A 16,447-nucleotide genomic window follows, 5' to 3' on the forward strand; every position below is an offset into this window, starting at 1 on the left:
AGATAGATTAGATCCACTTATCAGTGGATTAGAGGAAGGACATGGGGTGGGGGGAGCTGGAGAGGGAGAGATTCCAATTATACTTTTGAACATGAAAGTAAACATTGGTGACTCAGCCTTATGCAGGACACCAAGGTTCAGGGTTCTCAACTCAGCTTTTGTATTCAGATCTCCTCCTGGACATCTGGCACCAAATTCAGAATTATACAGGACCAAAAGAGGGGGCAAGCTGCCCATAGTCAATTTAAGTCATGACAGGCAACACATTTATGACTTGTGTACTTAGTTTAGATTATCAGCCACTTTCCTCTTTACGTTCTTTCCTGATTAAAAGACAAACATGAATCACCTGAAGAATCAGGATAGGAGTAAGTTTTGGAGCCTGTGAATATGAACTCAGTTTTGAACCTGGCAGAAGAAGGCTTGAGATGGCTGGATTCAGTCAACTGTCTTATAACAACAACCAAAAAGAAAAATACTTCTCTATACTTTTTCTAATTTACTGTAATACTATTTATCATAATTACTATTGATATACTTCCATGGTATTATTTGATATTATTGTTATAATATGATGTAAACAATATAATGCAAATCAAATTTTGATAACTAACTTAGGTAGAATTCATTCATGAAAATGCAGCCATGAAATTTCAAAAGAGCTAAAACTGCAAGAGGCTTTGAAGGTAGGCAAGTGAAAAACAATGATGTAATGTTAATTTGTATATACATAAACAAACAAACAAAATAACTAATGTCTCCTATGTATATTCCTACAAAATTTTGGTTACTGAAATTTTAAAAATATATGCAGATAACACACACACAAATCTGTCTGTCTATCTATCTATCTATAGATAAATATACCTCTATAGTGAAATTTCTATGTAGGTAACAGCTTAATTTCAGTGAGTTGTATAAGTGCTGTATTTAGCGAGAGAGACTTGCAGTAAATTTATGGAAAGCAAATTATAATCTTGACAAAAGTGTGCATTCTTTGGGCATTCCAGTAAGACTCCTTTGGCCACCACCTCAAGTTAATATAACCCAGTCTTCATTTGATGACAAGTGACAGCCTGTTGGGACTCTCATATTAGTTCATTTGGATCACCTTCAAATATGTATATATTTTAGGAAGCTTCTACTGTATTAGGTTACTACAGTAACATTCAAATGACATTTAATTTGGGTGTCTCTTCATATTACTTTCCTTAATGTCCTCTTTCTTTCCCACTTCCAACCGATTCTCCTTTATGAGCCCATCTTTCATCTATAAATAACTATTTTATTGCCCTATCCTAGGGAGATCTATTTACTTGTTCTCGAACACTAATCCTTTATTCTGTGTGTATCCTATATGGTTTTATGTACTGTAGGTTGCTTATCATTCACTTTAGAAGTAATATGAAGATGTAAGTAGATACATGCCATATTTGTATTTTTGAACTTGTGTTACTATACTCAGACTGATTTTTTCTAGTTTACCTATAGATATGCATTTACTTTCAACTTTCATAATTTACTTTATAAAATGGCTGAGTAATATTTTGTTGTGTAAATATCAACATTTTCTTTATTCTTCTGTTGATGGACATCTGGGTTATATCAAATTTCTGTAAATGTTGGTTAGACATGTTTGCACAAATATCTCCATTGTAGGATGAAACACTCTTGGGATATATGCCCAAGAATGGTAGAGCTGGTTCTTGAGGCAGAGAAATTCCCATCTGGCTGAGGAACAGCCACAAGGATGTCCTTAGTGGTTAAACATGTTTGAATTCCTACTAGCAATGTCTGAATATTCTTAGCCATTGTGACTCTCTTTAGACTATATCTCAAACCAATTTTGGTTTCCATTTCCCTGATGACTATGGATCTTGAACATATTTTTAAATGTTTCTCAGCCATTTGAATTTCTTTTTTAAAGAATTCTCTATTTAGAACTGTATATATGTATTCTTTTGATTATATAGTTCCTTGATATTTATTTTTTCTTTTTACTTATTTATACATTTGAATATTATATTTATTTCATTGTGTAGTTGGTAAAAGTATTTTAGCTTTCTGTATGCAGCTACATTGTCAGAATGATGGTGGTCCTTTGTCATACAGAAGACTTTCAGTTTTCTGCTATATTTTTGAGGATTGTTTATGTTTATGCCTGGGCAAGGGCTAGGAAGATCTCCACTGCTCATAGATAAGTAGGATTAATAGAATAAATATGTCTATCCTAAGAAAGACAGTCAACACATTCAGTGCAATTCCTATCAAAATTGCAGACATTCTTGCCAGATGTTGAAGTAACGATTTTTAGCTTCAAACAAACGATGACAGCTAAAACAATCCTAAATAAGAACTGGGAGAGGGATCACCCATCCAAAGATTAAACTGAACTGGAAAACTATAGTAGTATATAACAGCATGGTATTGGCAGAGTTAGCAAACACTTTTGTCAATGATGACATTGAACACCCAGGCAGAAATCCACATACCTATAAACACTCGATATTTTTAAAATAATAAATCTTAAAATAAACACTGAGAAAATGAAAGCATGTTCAAAATATTGTGGTGTTCAACCTGTATGTATGCATGTAAAATAATTCAAGTAGATCCCTATTTAGCACTCTGCACAAAACTCAAAATTAGATTGAAGAGCTCAGTAAAATTAAGAAACAGAGTACCTGATGGATGAAAAGTTAAGGAATAGCATTGAACTCACTTACTGAGAAAAAAAGACTTGCTAAACACAGGTGTATTTGTTCTAATCTTGAGAGAGTTGTTTAATGTTTTGGACTGTGTTGGTGAGGCTTATCATTTGAATTTTTGTTTGACCTCTTCAGTTTTTTATTTTTAGGTTAATCTCAGTTTTTAATTTTATTAATTAGTTTTCTAATATGATGTCTTCAACTGCATTCAGCATTTTATTTCACTGTTTGTGTTCATAGCCATCATTGAGGATTTATCCATATCCGCTGTAAGATCCCTGATTTATTTATGTTTTGAGGCCATTGTTTTGGTATGTGGCTATATTGAATTTTTCAGGGTCTACTTTGGTAGGGTTGTTGTGATTTGGTGTCTTGATTGTTAATGATTTAAGTTTCTTACTGGTGTCTAGGTATCTGGGTTTGGGATGATTGTGATTCAAGCTGTTGCTATCTGGATTTGTCTTTTACTTTTGTAATGTTGAGTTTCTTCACTTCTGTTCCCCTCTCTGGATATTAGGAATGTGTGTTGGATGTGTATTGTCTTGTAGAGAGTATTTCTGATTGTGTGTCTTGATAGGTCATTAGGGATACTAGACAAAGACTGTTTTTAGATGTTGGTGATTACACTAAAAAAATAATGTTGAATAAAAATAGACATTACTTCAGACTAAAGGGCTGGAAAAAGTTTTCTAATTAAACAAACACAAGAAGCAAGTTGGAGTGGCCATTTTGTATCTCATAAAATAGGCTTTCAACCAAAATTAATCAAAAGAGATGAGAAAGGACACTTCATACTCATCAAAGGAAAAACCTACCCCAACAACCACTCAATTATGAACATCTATGACCTAAATACAAGGACAGCCTCATTTATTAAAAAAAAAAATTACTAAAGCTTAAATCACACATCGAATCCCATACATAAATAGTAGAAGAATTCAACACTCACTTTCTCTAAGAGACAGATCATCAAGACAGAGACTAAATAAGGAGATAAAGAAACTAACAGACATTTTTAATCAAATGGGCCTAACAGATATCTGCAGAACGTTTCTCTGCAGCTAATGGATTCTTCTCCAAAACTGACCATATATTCAGTCACAAAGCAAACTTCAGCATATATAAGAAAATCAAAATAACCCCCTGAATCTTATCAGACAACCATGGATTAAAGTTGGACTTCAACAACAAGATAAACAACAGAAAGCCTAAAAACTCTTGGAAACTGAACAACTCTACTCATTCACCATTGGGTCATGGAAGAAACAAAAAAGAAATTAAAGACTTTCTAGTTGTCAATGAAAATGAAGGTACAATATCCCAAACTTATGGGACACAATGAAAGTGATGCTAAGAGAAAAGCTCTTCGTATTTTTAGAAAATAAACCAATTGAAGAGATTCCATACTAGTAACTTAGCAGCACACTTGAAAGCTCTCAAGCAGAAGGAAGCAAGCAAAACTAGGAGTAGATGAAAGGAAATATTCAAACTCAGAGCTGAAATCATTAAATTGGAAACAAAGAGATTGATAGAAAGAATCAATAAAACCAACAACTGGTTCTTGAAGAAAATCAACAAGATAGACAAACCCTTATCCAAACTAACTGCAAGGCAGAGGGAGAGTACCAAAAACAACAACATCAAAGCATAAATGGGGACACAACAACAATGAGGAACTCCCCCCATATCATTAGGTCTTACATCAAAAGCCTGCATTCCACAAAATTAAAAAATCTGAAGTAAACGATGATTTTCTGGATAGATTTCACTGAGCAAAGCTAAATAAAGATCAGGAAAAAGTTTAAACAGTACAATAACTGCTAAAGAAATAGGAGTCAATAAAAATCTCCCAACCAAAATAATCCCAGATCCAGCTGATTGTAGTGCAGAATTCTACAAGACATTCAAAAAAGAGCTAATACCAACGCTGATCAAACTACTCCACAAAATAGAAACAGAAGGAATATTGCCAAATTCAGTCTATGATGCCACAGTTACCCTGATACCTAAACCACACAAAGACCCAACCACGAAAGAGAATTTCAGACAAATTTTATGCATGAACATCGATGCAAATCTACTCAATAAAACACAAAATTAATCCAGGAGCACATCATGTACATCATCCCAGTGATGCATGTATGGTTCAAGATACAAAAACTTCCTCAATCTAATCCACCATATTAACAAACTGAAAGAAAAAAAAAATCATATGATCATTTCTTTAGTTGCAGAAAATGCTTTTGACCAAATCCAATATCCCATCATGATGAAAGTCTTAGATCAAGGATTCAAGGTCGATATTTAAACATAATAAAACTTATATACAGCAAGCTGATTGCAAGCATCAAACTAAAAGTAGAAAAACTCAAAGCAATTCCACTAAAATCAGGGACAAGAGAAGGATGCCCACTCTCTCCATGCCTCTTCAATATAGTACTTGAAGATCTAGCTAGACAAATAAGAAAACTAAGGGAGGTCAAGGACATGCAAATCAGCAAGGAAGAAGTCAAAATAACACTTTTTGCAGATGGGATGGTAGTGTGTGTATGCAACCCCAAACATTCCACCAGAGATCTCACATATCTGATACATGGCTTCAGCAAATCGCATGGATACAGAATTAATTTAAAAAAAAATTCAGTAGCCCTCCCATACACAAGGGACAAATGTGCTGAGAAAGAAATTAGGAAAACTACACCATTCATAATGGCTGCAAATACTTTAATGTATTTTGGTGTGACTCTAACCAAACAAGTGAAAGACCTATATGAAAAGAACTTCAAGTGTTTGAAGAAAGAAACTGAAGAAGATGTCAGGAAATGGAAAGATCTCCCAATCTCTTGGATCTGTAGGATTTACTTAGTGAAAATTGCCATCTAACCAAAGGCAATCTACAGATTCAATGCAATCTCCATCCAAATACCAACAGTTTTTTTCAGACTTTGAAAAAACAATTCTAAACTTCATATGAAGAACAAAAATTCCGAACAGCTTAAACAATCCTATACAATAAAAAAAACTTCTGGAGTTATCTCCATCCCTGACTTCAAGCTATACTACACAGCAATAGTAATAAAAACTGGATGGTACTGGCACAGAGATGGACTGGTTGCTTGATCAATGGAATTGAACCAAAGACCCTGAATTAAACCCAGATGCCTTTGGTCAATTTATTTTTGTCAAAGAAGCCAGAACTGTACAATGGAAAAAAGACAGCATCTTGAACAAACAGTGCTGGTCTAACTGTATCTCTGCATGTAGAAAAATGCAAATAGATCCATATTTATCTCGCTGCAAAAAAAAAACACCTCAAATCCAAGTGGGTCAGAGACCTCAATAAAACTGTAGATACAGTAAATCTGTTAGAAGAAAAAGGTGGGAAGAGTCTTGAACTCACTGTCACAGGGGACAACTTCCTGAACAGAATACAAACAGATCAGGCTCTAAGATCAACAATTAATAACTCGGACCTCATGAAACTGAACACTTCTATAAGGAAAAAAAAAACCACTATCAATGGAACTAAATATCAGTCTACACATTAGGAAAAGAACTCATCAATCCCATTTTCAACAAAGTGCCAATATCCAAATTATGCAATGGACTCAAGAAATCAAACACCAATAAAGAAATGACCCAATTAAATAATTGGCACAGAACTAAACAGAGAATTTTCAACAGAGAAATCTTGAATGGCTTAGAAGCACTTAAAGAAATGCTCACCTTCCCTCATCATCAGAGAAATGCAAATCAAAACGACTCTGAGATTCCATCTCATACCAGTCTGAATGACTAAGATCAAAAATCTCAAGTTACAGCATATCCTTGTCTGGATGTGTACAAAGGGGAACACGCCTTCCTTGCTGGTGTGAGTGTAAACTTTTACAAGCACTTTAGAAATCAATCTGGTGATTTCTCAGAAAATTGGGAAGAGCTTTACCTCAAGACCCAGCTATACCACTACTAGATATATACCCAAAAGAGGCTCAACAAGAAGGAGACCTAATCAACTACATTCACAACAGTTTTATTTGTAATAGCCAGAATCTAGAAACAGCCTTGATGTCCCACAACTGAAGAATGGATAAACAAACCGTAGCACATTTACACAATGGGATACTATTCAGCCATTAAAAACAAAGCAATCATGAAAGTTCTAAGAAAAATGGATGGAACTGGAAAAGGTCATCCTGAGTGAGGTAATACAGATCCAGAATGACACATGTGGTGTGTACTCACTTACATGTGGATTTTAGCCACTTCATACAGAATAAGCGTAATATAAAGCACAGACCAAAAGGAAATAAGTAACATAGATGATCCAAGGGAGAATGCATAAATGTCACTCTGAAGAGGAGGAAGAATAGACAGGAGTAGTGGTTGAAGAGAGAGAACAAGGCTGGAGAGGTGATGTAGAAAGTTAAGAGAATGAAGATCAGATTTGGTGGTGAGAGGACAGAAGACATTAAGTAAAAAGATAAACTGAGGGTGAGATATATCTGTGACAAGCAGGAGACCTCACTCAGGGTAGGCTCCTGGAAGGATATGAGGGAAATTCAAGCAGAGACTCATAATAGTATAGGGCATAGAGACTGAAGAGGACACACTCTAACTAAGGTAGGCTCCTAGTAGAGGAAGGGGAATATCAACACATCTTCATCCCCAAACTGACCCTGCCTTCAAGATGTGTAGGGAAAAAGACAGAGCAGTTAGAGTCCAGATTGAAGGAATAAACAACCAATGCCTGACACAACTAATACCCACACTGTGGAAGAGTGGCAACCTCTGTCACTATAAATAATATTCCAATAAGGTTCTAGAAAGGAGCTTATCAGAGATAATCTCTGAGAGTCTCTACCCAGCAGCATCGAAAATAGAATTTGAAACTCACAGCCATACATTGTGCCATGAGTAGGAAATCCTGTGGGAATTGGGAGGAAAGAGAGAAGGACCTGGAGATGACAGGAGCGCCACAGGAAGACCAACAGAGCCAACTAACCAGGCCCCAGGGAAGCTTGCTGAGACTGAAGAATCAGCCAAGGTCCAGGTATGGACTGGACATATGCGTCTATAAAGATGTAGCAGATGGGCAGCTTAGGAATCATGGGAGTCCTCTAATAAGGGAAGTGGTATCTGCATTGGAAACTTACACACTTGCTATCTTTCTGATCACTTCCCCATGGGGGGAACTGCCTTGTCAGACCACAGGTGAAGAGGACATGCTATTTCCTGATGCACCTTGATGATCTGGACTATATGGGAAAGGGAGTTTTCCTTTGCTAAGGAACAGGCAAGGCTAAAGGTTTGAGGGAGAGATGGAGGGAGAGTAAAAATGGGAGTGGAGGAGGAATGGGGCTACAATCATGATGTAAAGTGAATAAAAAATAAACTTAAAAACAGAAATAATATAGGAACAGTAGGAAAAATGGTAATTATTGAATCTCAGATATTTGGATATTGACACCAAAATTAAGCGTATAATTGCTTTATTGGTATAGATTATTTTTATATTGATACAAAATTAAGGTTATATTTTGATTACAGCATACAATGTATCAACTCTTTTTAAAGTATTGTACCTATGTAAACCTTTAAAATGCAATGCGAAGTTCTAGTCCTGTTGATAGCTGCTACAGTAAACTCTTTAGGATATCTAAGAAATACAAACTAAATAATGAATCAAATTTGTTGTTTTGTTAGGTACTAGTTTAGTTAAACACAGATGTTTTTTAACCTAACCAGAAAGTTCATAGCTAGAAACAAATAGTTGAAATATACTAAAGATAACTAGATGGTCTTCAGAAACCTCAGAAATCTATAGAATATAGCATATAAAGTTATTTTATTAATTTGAAAAAAAAATTGGCAATGAGACATGTCATCTTCTGGCAGCACACTTTTCCACCTCAAAAAAGATGATGGGCATAAAGAATTCTCCTTTAGGAGATGGCTCTGTATGTGGCAATCTAGCCACTAGGCAGATTCTACTGCAAACAGAATGCTGGACAAACTGGATGCAGGAATGTCAACTACCTTGCAAAGACAAGGTAGGCAATTCCTTCACAACACCAGCTTCATAAAATGTCTGTCAGATATACTGAGCCAGAAGGGTAAAGATGATGCTCAGTGTTTTGTGCTTTAGAGATATCTTGGTTGCTTGTACAGCCAGCCAGAAGTTTCTGTCATTTCCATAGCTTTGGAAGCTGCATGCTCTGTACTTCCTGTCTATTAATCCTTCTCAGTTCTCTGTGGATGGATGCTATAGTTATAATCTTACCATTAAGTTTTTTTTTTTTTATGAAATAAGACATTTTAATTCTAGAAAGATGTTTTTTGGATTACTGTTGCAAATGTTGATACAAAATGATTTAGGTACAGAACTTTTGACTCATCAAGATAAGATAGAGAGTAGAATACTTTTTTCAAGTTTGCTAATTACATACAGACTAGACATTGTGAATGTAATTTATACCCGATAGTAGATAGTTTATTGATGTTAGAGGAAGAAGTCTTTCATTTAGCCTAAAGGGGAAATGTTGCAGGATATTTGACCCCATTGTGAACCCCAAAATTGTTAACGGTAAAACACTGTTTTTTTGATCAGTGTGGTGGAGCCCTATCACACACTTTCAATCCAAGAAATTTCTGTTTATTGTAAACAGGTGATTATGGTGTTGCTCAACTAGCCCTAGCAAACACCTTTAATCCAAGAGCTTTCTGTACACAGGCTTTACTAAAATTAACCCTAGGTCTAGAGGTGAAGCCAAAAACATGGTTACAGAGATTAAAGAGTAGGAGGATCTTTAAGTTGAGGGGTACTTAAGACAGTGTGGAGAAGAAGAAAAGATTTATCTCAAACTTTAGCTTAAGCTTCAGCTCCTTATCTCCCTGGGATTTTGAGCTTTGACCTAGCAAGCCTTCAGCCTCAAGATTTTGGGCCTTTCCCCCCTGGGTGTGAATTGAACTAGTGAACCTTTTTTTCTTCATCTGGGCCTGAGCTGAGAAGGAAGGCCAGCTGGGTGTGTTATCTACATTTCTGAGCTAGAAGGTTTTCTCTGCAACATCTGGCTCCTGAATCTTTATTCTTAAAATTGAATGGTTGGAATATTCATTTTTGTTTATAACATTTGTCATTCAAAACATTCACCCAATAGTTTGCCTGAACTCTCACAGCATTAAAAATTCATCTTGTCATAGTAATTCCAGGACAATAAAATGTTTTTATATACAATAAATCACGATGTTCACAATTTCTTGTAAATATAAACATTTCTTTTTTCCAGCTGCTTCCTGCGGACTGGGTTTCCAGCCTGGGTCAGCTTAGCAGGGTTCAGTGTCTCTACAGGAAAAATGAAAAGTTTCTTCCCCCTTGAGTGAGATACCAGAAGTGTTCAGTGAATAAAAAAGAAATATAAAAGAAATGAACCTGATGGGTACTAGGTATGGGAAAGGAGTAAGTTAATTCAGATATGAAGAAGAGCGTAGACAGAGCAGGGACACCTGGGAAAATCCAAAGTGGACATGACCCTGGGCCATGTGAATAATTAAAAAATAAAAAAAAACAAACAAAGAAACATTCCTGGGTTTGTTTTCCCACCCAATAGATCTCTGATCTCAGCTCTATCCTCAGCCCTCAAAAATGAGTAAAGAAATTAATCTTTTTTGTTTACATCTCAGGATGCTGTTTTTTGAGACTTTTTTTTTCTGTATGGCCTTGACTGATCTGGAAATGCTTTCTAGACCAAGCAGGCCTTAAACTCACATAGATCCACCCCCCCTCTGCCAGCCAGAGTACTGGTATTAAAGACATATGCCAATATGCCAGGCTCTGATATTTTCTTTTAATTAAATTTCATTTAACTTAATGTGTTTTTTTTTTTTTTGAGACATGGTGTCTCTGTGCATTGTTGCCTGTCCAGGACTCTCTCTGTAAACCAGTTTAACCTTGAACTCACAGAGACCCACCTTCTTCAGCCTCTCAAGTGATGAGACTAAGGATGTTTGCCACCATGCCTGCCAAGACTTTCTTATAGCATAGTTTAAGTCACACTCTGTTATTTCAGAAAGCTCTAGATATGTGGATGTGAAGGACCTTGTTTTATTAGATGAGGTGTCTCTTTGTTGCCTTGCATGTCCTGGACTTGCTTTGTAGACCAGGGTGAACTCATGCAGATCAGCATAGTTGTGCCTCCTGGAGAGCTAGCATTACAAACAAGTGCCACCATGCCTGACTTAGATTTTATATATATGATTAAAACAAAATATGTATTAATATATATTAAATATATATTAACTACATTATATATTTATCAATCAAACATTAACTCATATTAATACATTCAATAACTTTATATTTAATAAATATATTAAATATATATTTAAATGTATATGCATGAATTTATATACATGAATGATTTGGTATTTGGAGACAGAGTTTCTTTGTTTTAGCCCTGGCTAACTTTAACTAAATCTGTAGACCAGGCTAATACTGAACTGAGATTGGCCTGCTTCTGCCTGCTAGACTGCTGGAAATAAAGGCCTGTGCCACCAAACCCAGCGCAAATTTTCTGTTTTAATCTTATTTTCTGATTTTATTTATAAGACTGGGTTTCTCTGTGTAGGCCTGACTGTCCTGGACTGTCTTTGTCAACCAGGCCTACATTGAAATCACAGGGATCATCCTGTGTCTGCCTCTCATATGCCTGGATTAAAGACTTGTGCAAGCACACCTGGCAAGACCTTAGACTTTTAAGGATTTGTTTGTTTTAAGGGAATGTTTCTTTTTTTTTTATTAGTTTATTTATTTTTATTTTATGTACACTGGTGTTCGACTGCATGTATGTCTATATGAGTGGGTTGGATCCCTTGGAATAGGAGTTATAGACTGTTGTGAACTGCCATGTGGGTGCTGGAAATTGAACCCAGGTCTTCTGGAAGAGCAGTCAGTGATCTTACCTGTTGAGCCATCTCTCCAGCCCCAATGGAGGGTTTCTTATATCCTAATCTTTTTATGAGACTTCTGAGTGGGTGAGTGAGGGGACTTCTGATTATTATCTGTGTGTGCCCCTTCACCAGCTACCAGGTACTGGACATATTTTACAGCAGCCACAGCAGCAGACAGTGGCAATATCATCTAAGTGTGTTGATTTCTGGAGCAGTGGGCGAACCGATGACGTCACAGTGTCCCTCAGCCAGTTGTGATCCCAGCAACAGTACAGCATGGTAAGGAGATTTACCGACACAGGAGCCAGGGGAAAGTCTGTGCTGGCTGTATGCCACTGAAGCCTGCAGCAGCGTGAAGAGGCTTCCCCAGCCTACTTCCAGGCTTTTTGCCATGCCACCCATGAGCAAAGCTGAGGGACCCTGGCACGTGATTTAGGGACTAGCCCGCAGGGGCTTTATAGGCAGCACACGGGACAGGATTCATGAGGGAGACAGGGGGGGGACTCAGATATTTGACTGCAAGCAATCCAAGAATGCATCACACCGCCCCTACGCCATGTTTGAAGTTCTGAGATGCAATCACAGAAGTCCTTGCTCTCAAGCCATGTTTGTAGTTCTCTGGCAGGTGGGCCTCTGCCGCAATGCATCTCGGGATTGTTGTTACTTCCCTGACCAGTGAGCCATCCGAAGTGGGAAACAAAGGATAAAGGTCCATCTGTGACTAGAAGCTTTGTGTTTACATACCCGTGGTGGGGCCATGGAGATGATGGGTCCGTAATGGAGCCTCCAAACCGGAAGTCTCGGCTCCCATCGGGGCGGATCCGGAAGCGAAGCCAGAAGGGGTGGGACTTCCGCAATCATCCTGCCACAACCCTGGCGGGTTTTCCCAGGTCAACGTCCATCTTATCCCAAGCTGTATGTCTGACCTCAATGACCCGCACACACGCGGAGAGTTTTGGTGTTCCCCATCTCCCTCCCCTGTCCACCGCCGTCTGTCAGTCCGTCTGCCTGGAGTCTCCTAACGCCTCGTGCGTGGGGCAGAACCGCAGACGGGGGGATGACTAAAGAGACATGCACAATCCTGCACCCACCCTGCTTCCTGCATACTGGGGGATATTGGTCCACCCCGCCTGAGCTCAGGTTGGGCATTACCTTGTTTAGGGTGTTCTGGCGCCCTCTGCTGGCCAGCGGTGTGTGAGCAGGCAGGACACTAAATAATGCTTGGTGTGCTGGAGGCTTAGTAGGTAAGGTGCTCTGTGCTCAGTGGTGAGCTCTGTGCATAAGGATCTGGCCCCCTCTGCTGACCTGAAGGCATATACACATGGGCCAAGAACAAAAGGAAGAGGTGGAAGAGGAAGAAAGAAAGAAGAAAGATCAATCTATGTGTGTGTCTGTTTTCAGAAAAATTCCCAGCTAATTGAAACTTGGGTACTAGTTGGTGTTGATTTGCTGAACTTGAACCAAAATACACAGGCAAATATACAGGTAGTCTATAGTGATATAAATAATTGATGTGTTTTCCTTATGGCAAAATATTTTCAACCAGAAGGAAGGTGTGGAACATAGCCAAGCAACACATTATATTTAGAGTCTGTATCAAATAAGAATGATTTTTATAAACTTTTTCAGAGGAATCTTCTCATGTTAAAAGAAAAGAACCATCCCTGGCTTAAAGCATTTTCTCGAGGCACCTATATCCCCCCAGTACGCAGGAGATTCTTCCATGAATTCTGGATTGACAACTTTGATTGCTCACCTGCTCTGCTATGTAGAAATCATAAAAACCATACACAGCAAACATTTCAATACAGATTAAACCAGAAGAAAATGATGGGATGACCAAGTCTGAGCCCAGCTATTCCATATGAAATGTAGTGTATGCAGTGGCCCATGCCCTCCAGAAAATGCTGTTGAGCAAAACTGAGATGGGATCTAAAGAGGACACATGTATGGATATAACCTAGAACCTCTGCTCAGATGTAGCCCGTGGTAGCTCAGTAACCAATTGGTTTCCCATAGTAAGGGGAACAAGGACTATTTCTAACAGGAACTCAATGGCTGGCTCTTTGACCTCCCCACCCCCCAAGGGAGGAGCAGTCCTGTTAAGCCACAGAGGAGGACTTTGCAGCCAGTCCTGAAGTTATCTGATAAAATAGGGTCACATGAATGGGGAGGAGGTCCCCCCCATCATTGGACTTGGAAAGGGGCAGGGTGGAGATGAGGGAGGGAGGGTGGGATTAGGAGGGAATGAGGGAATAGGAAACAGAGTTAATAAAATGTAACTGATAAAAAAATAAAATTAAAAAATAAAAAAAGAAGACACAAACAAGGGTGAGAGTCTACCATGGCAGGTAAGCCTCATTCATCAGCAAGAGAAGCTTCACAGTCTTACATCATTTGTAAGTAACTTACTGTGGTCAAAACAATAAAACATTTTCATCTTATAATTAAAAATATGAGTTAAAATGGAAAAGGGTTCTGTCATCGTTTATGTATATATGTCTGTTATTATCTTACATGATTTTGGAACTGAAAGCACTGATTAAAGACATTAAATTTGAATATACTTCAACAAATGTTTTCCTAATATGAGAGAAAATTCTGTTAGATATAAGTGTAAATATATAGCAAGTTCCGTAACCAAATTTTTTAAAAATTTCATTGACTATGTCCAACACTATAAGATAGAAGAGATCATATCTAAAGCAGCCATTTAAATACAAAATACAATCTCTATTTATGGCATAATGCAATAAGAAGTTCCTTTTGTGGACAATAATAGCCTGTCCTAGAATTAACAGTGACTGAAAAGTAATTGCTCTCATAGATTATTTAGTATTAATAAGGTAAGATGAAGGTAAAATGAAAACTGTGCTACTAATATTACATTTTAGAACACAGGCAGTGCTTATAAGCCTGGACCATATTTCAACGTGTTAGTGATAAATGTCATGTGAGGGTTTTAAATCAACAAGATATAAACTTAGGACTCATTTACACTTAGGAGCCATGGAGATCACTTTCAAATAGTGTATCATCAAGAAGATTGTTGAGCAAGTCAATCGATCTCTTCATTCAGTCAATGATAGGTAAATAAAAGATGAAATCTGAGTGCTTTAGTATTATGGGAATCAGCAATATTTGACATAGATATTGACATAGTATGTAATCATGGTTTCCAGTCATAATATATTAGGTAACTTATGTCTCTTATACAGATAACTGTGTAACTATATAGTTCTTTTGGGGATATTAATTAGTCATCACAATATTAGGTTGCATTATGAAATAACAAGTTGATTTTTTGTTATCAAGATAATAATGGTGTCTTAACAAAATACAGAAGCATTTCTTCTTTTTCCCTTCTGTAGAATACTTTGAGGAGTACTGCAGTTAGTTCTTTGAGACTCTTGTAGAATTCATGCTGAATCTCTAGACCTAGACGTTTCTTTTATTTTTATTCTTTTAATTGAAAGATTTAAATTACCATTTCTATCTTGTTTTATATGTCTGTTTAAGTAATTTACTTCATCTTGATTAAATCTTGTTAAATTTTATACATGTAGATGTCTACCCATTTATTTTTTACATTCCAATGTTTAATTGAATGAAGACTTACAATATGAACCTATGATTCTCTCCTTTCCTTGGTGAATGTTTTAGTGTTGGTTAGATCAGAATTGATGCAGTTGACATGGAATTAAAAGAGAGGACAGGCATTTTCAGAAGCAGGATTTTTCTCTCAGACAAAAGACAAATGTGCTAGTCTTTTGAGGAAGAAAGTGGAGATTCCGTACTGTAGTACCAGGGCCTGGAGATTTTAAGTGGCTTAATGGGGTTAAGTACATATTATAGAGGTTCAGTGTATAAATTTCTGGTCTTAGAGCTGCCTGTGAGGTTTCTTTCAGTAATTGTGCGTGCTGGCAGTTATTCTTGAGCATGGGGTAATTTTTGAGCAAGCATTTTCCAGCCTGAGATTTTTTCTTTCTTCGTGTTTCTATTGCTATGATCAAACACCCTGTGTGTGTGTGTGTGTGTGTGTGTGTGTATGTGTGTATGTGTGTGTGTGTGTAATAATGAAAAAAGACACCATGATTTTGCAAAAAAGCAATAAGGAGTGTATGGAGTGTTTAAAATGAATGAGGGGGATTATGATGAAATTATATTATGCTTGAAATTGCATTATAATTGAAAAATAAATTAATAAATATAATAAATAAAATCACTATCATTTATGTATTAAACTTTTTGAATGCAGCAAAAATTCTAATTGGGACTGAAGAGAGGAAGAAGGAAGCCATTATAGGTTAGCACAGAGGAGTCACATAGGCCTGGAGGAAGGACTCAAATAATGGTGTGAAGAGGCCCAGATGAAAAATACAAGCAAGTAACCTGTAATTATGTCTGGAAGCTAGACCAGATGAGGGGGATTAAGGTGGATGGCATTGGGTGCAGACTAGGAGACGGATGGTAAAGTTATTGAGCCAGTGTAGGTGAAATATCTGTCTGGCCCAAAGTAAATAAAGGCAATTATAAAATCTAAAAAAAAAAAAAAATTCTACTTGAAAATTTTGTCTATCTTTGACACTTTGTTGTAGAATTGGGTCTCTTACTACTGAGGCTTTACTGAAAGGTGTTTATAAATTCCCATTATTTTGTTGATTTTGGTGTTTCCTTAGTTTTTTTAATTGATTATTATTGGTTACTTTCATTCCTATATTTAACTATAACTTAACTTCAACCATTTAGTAATTTAGTTTTCTTATAAAAAGAAATATGTTGTTCTGCCCCCA

Source organism: Psammomys obesus, unplaced genomic scaffold (genome assembly GCF_907164565.1).
Source record: "Psammomys obesus unplaced genomic scaffold, mPsaObe1.curated_primary_1811, whole genome shotgun sequence".
Lineage (NCBI taxonomy): Eukaryota > Metazoa > Chordata > Mammalia > Rodentia > Muridae > Psammomys > Psammomys obesus.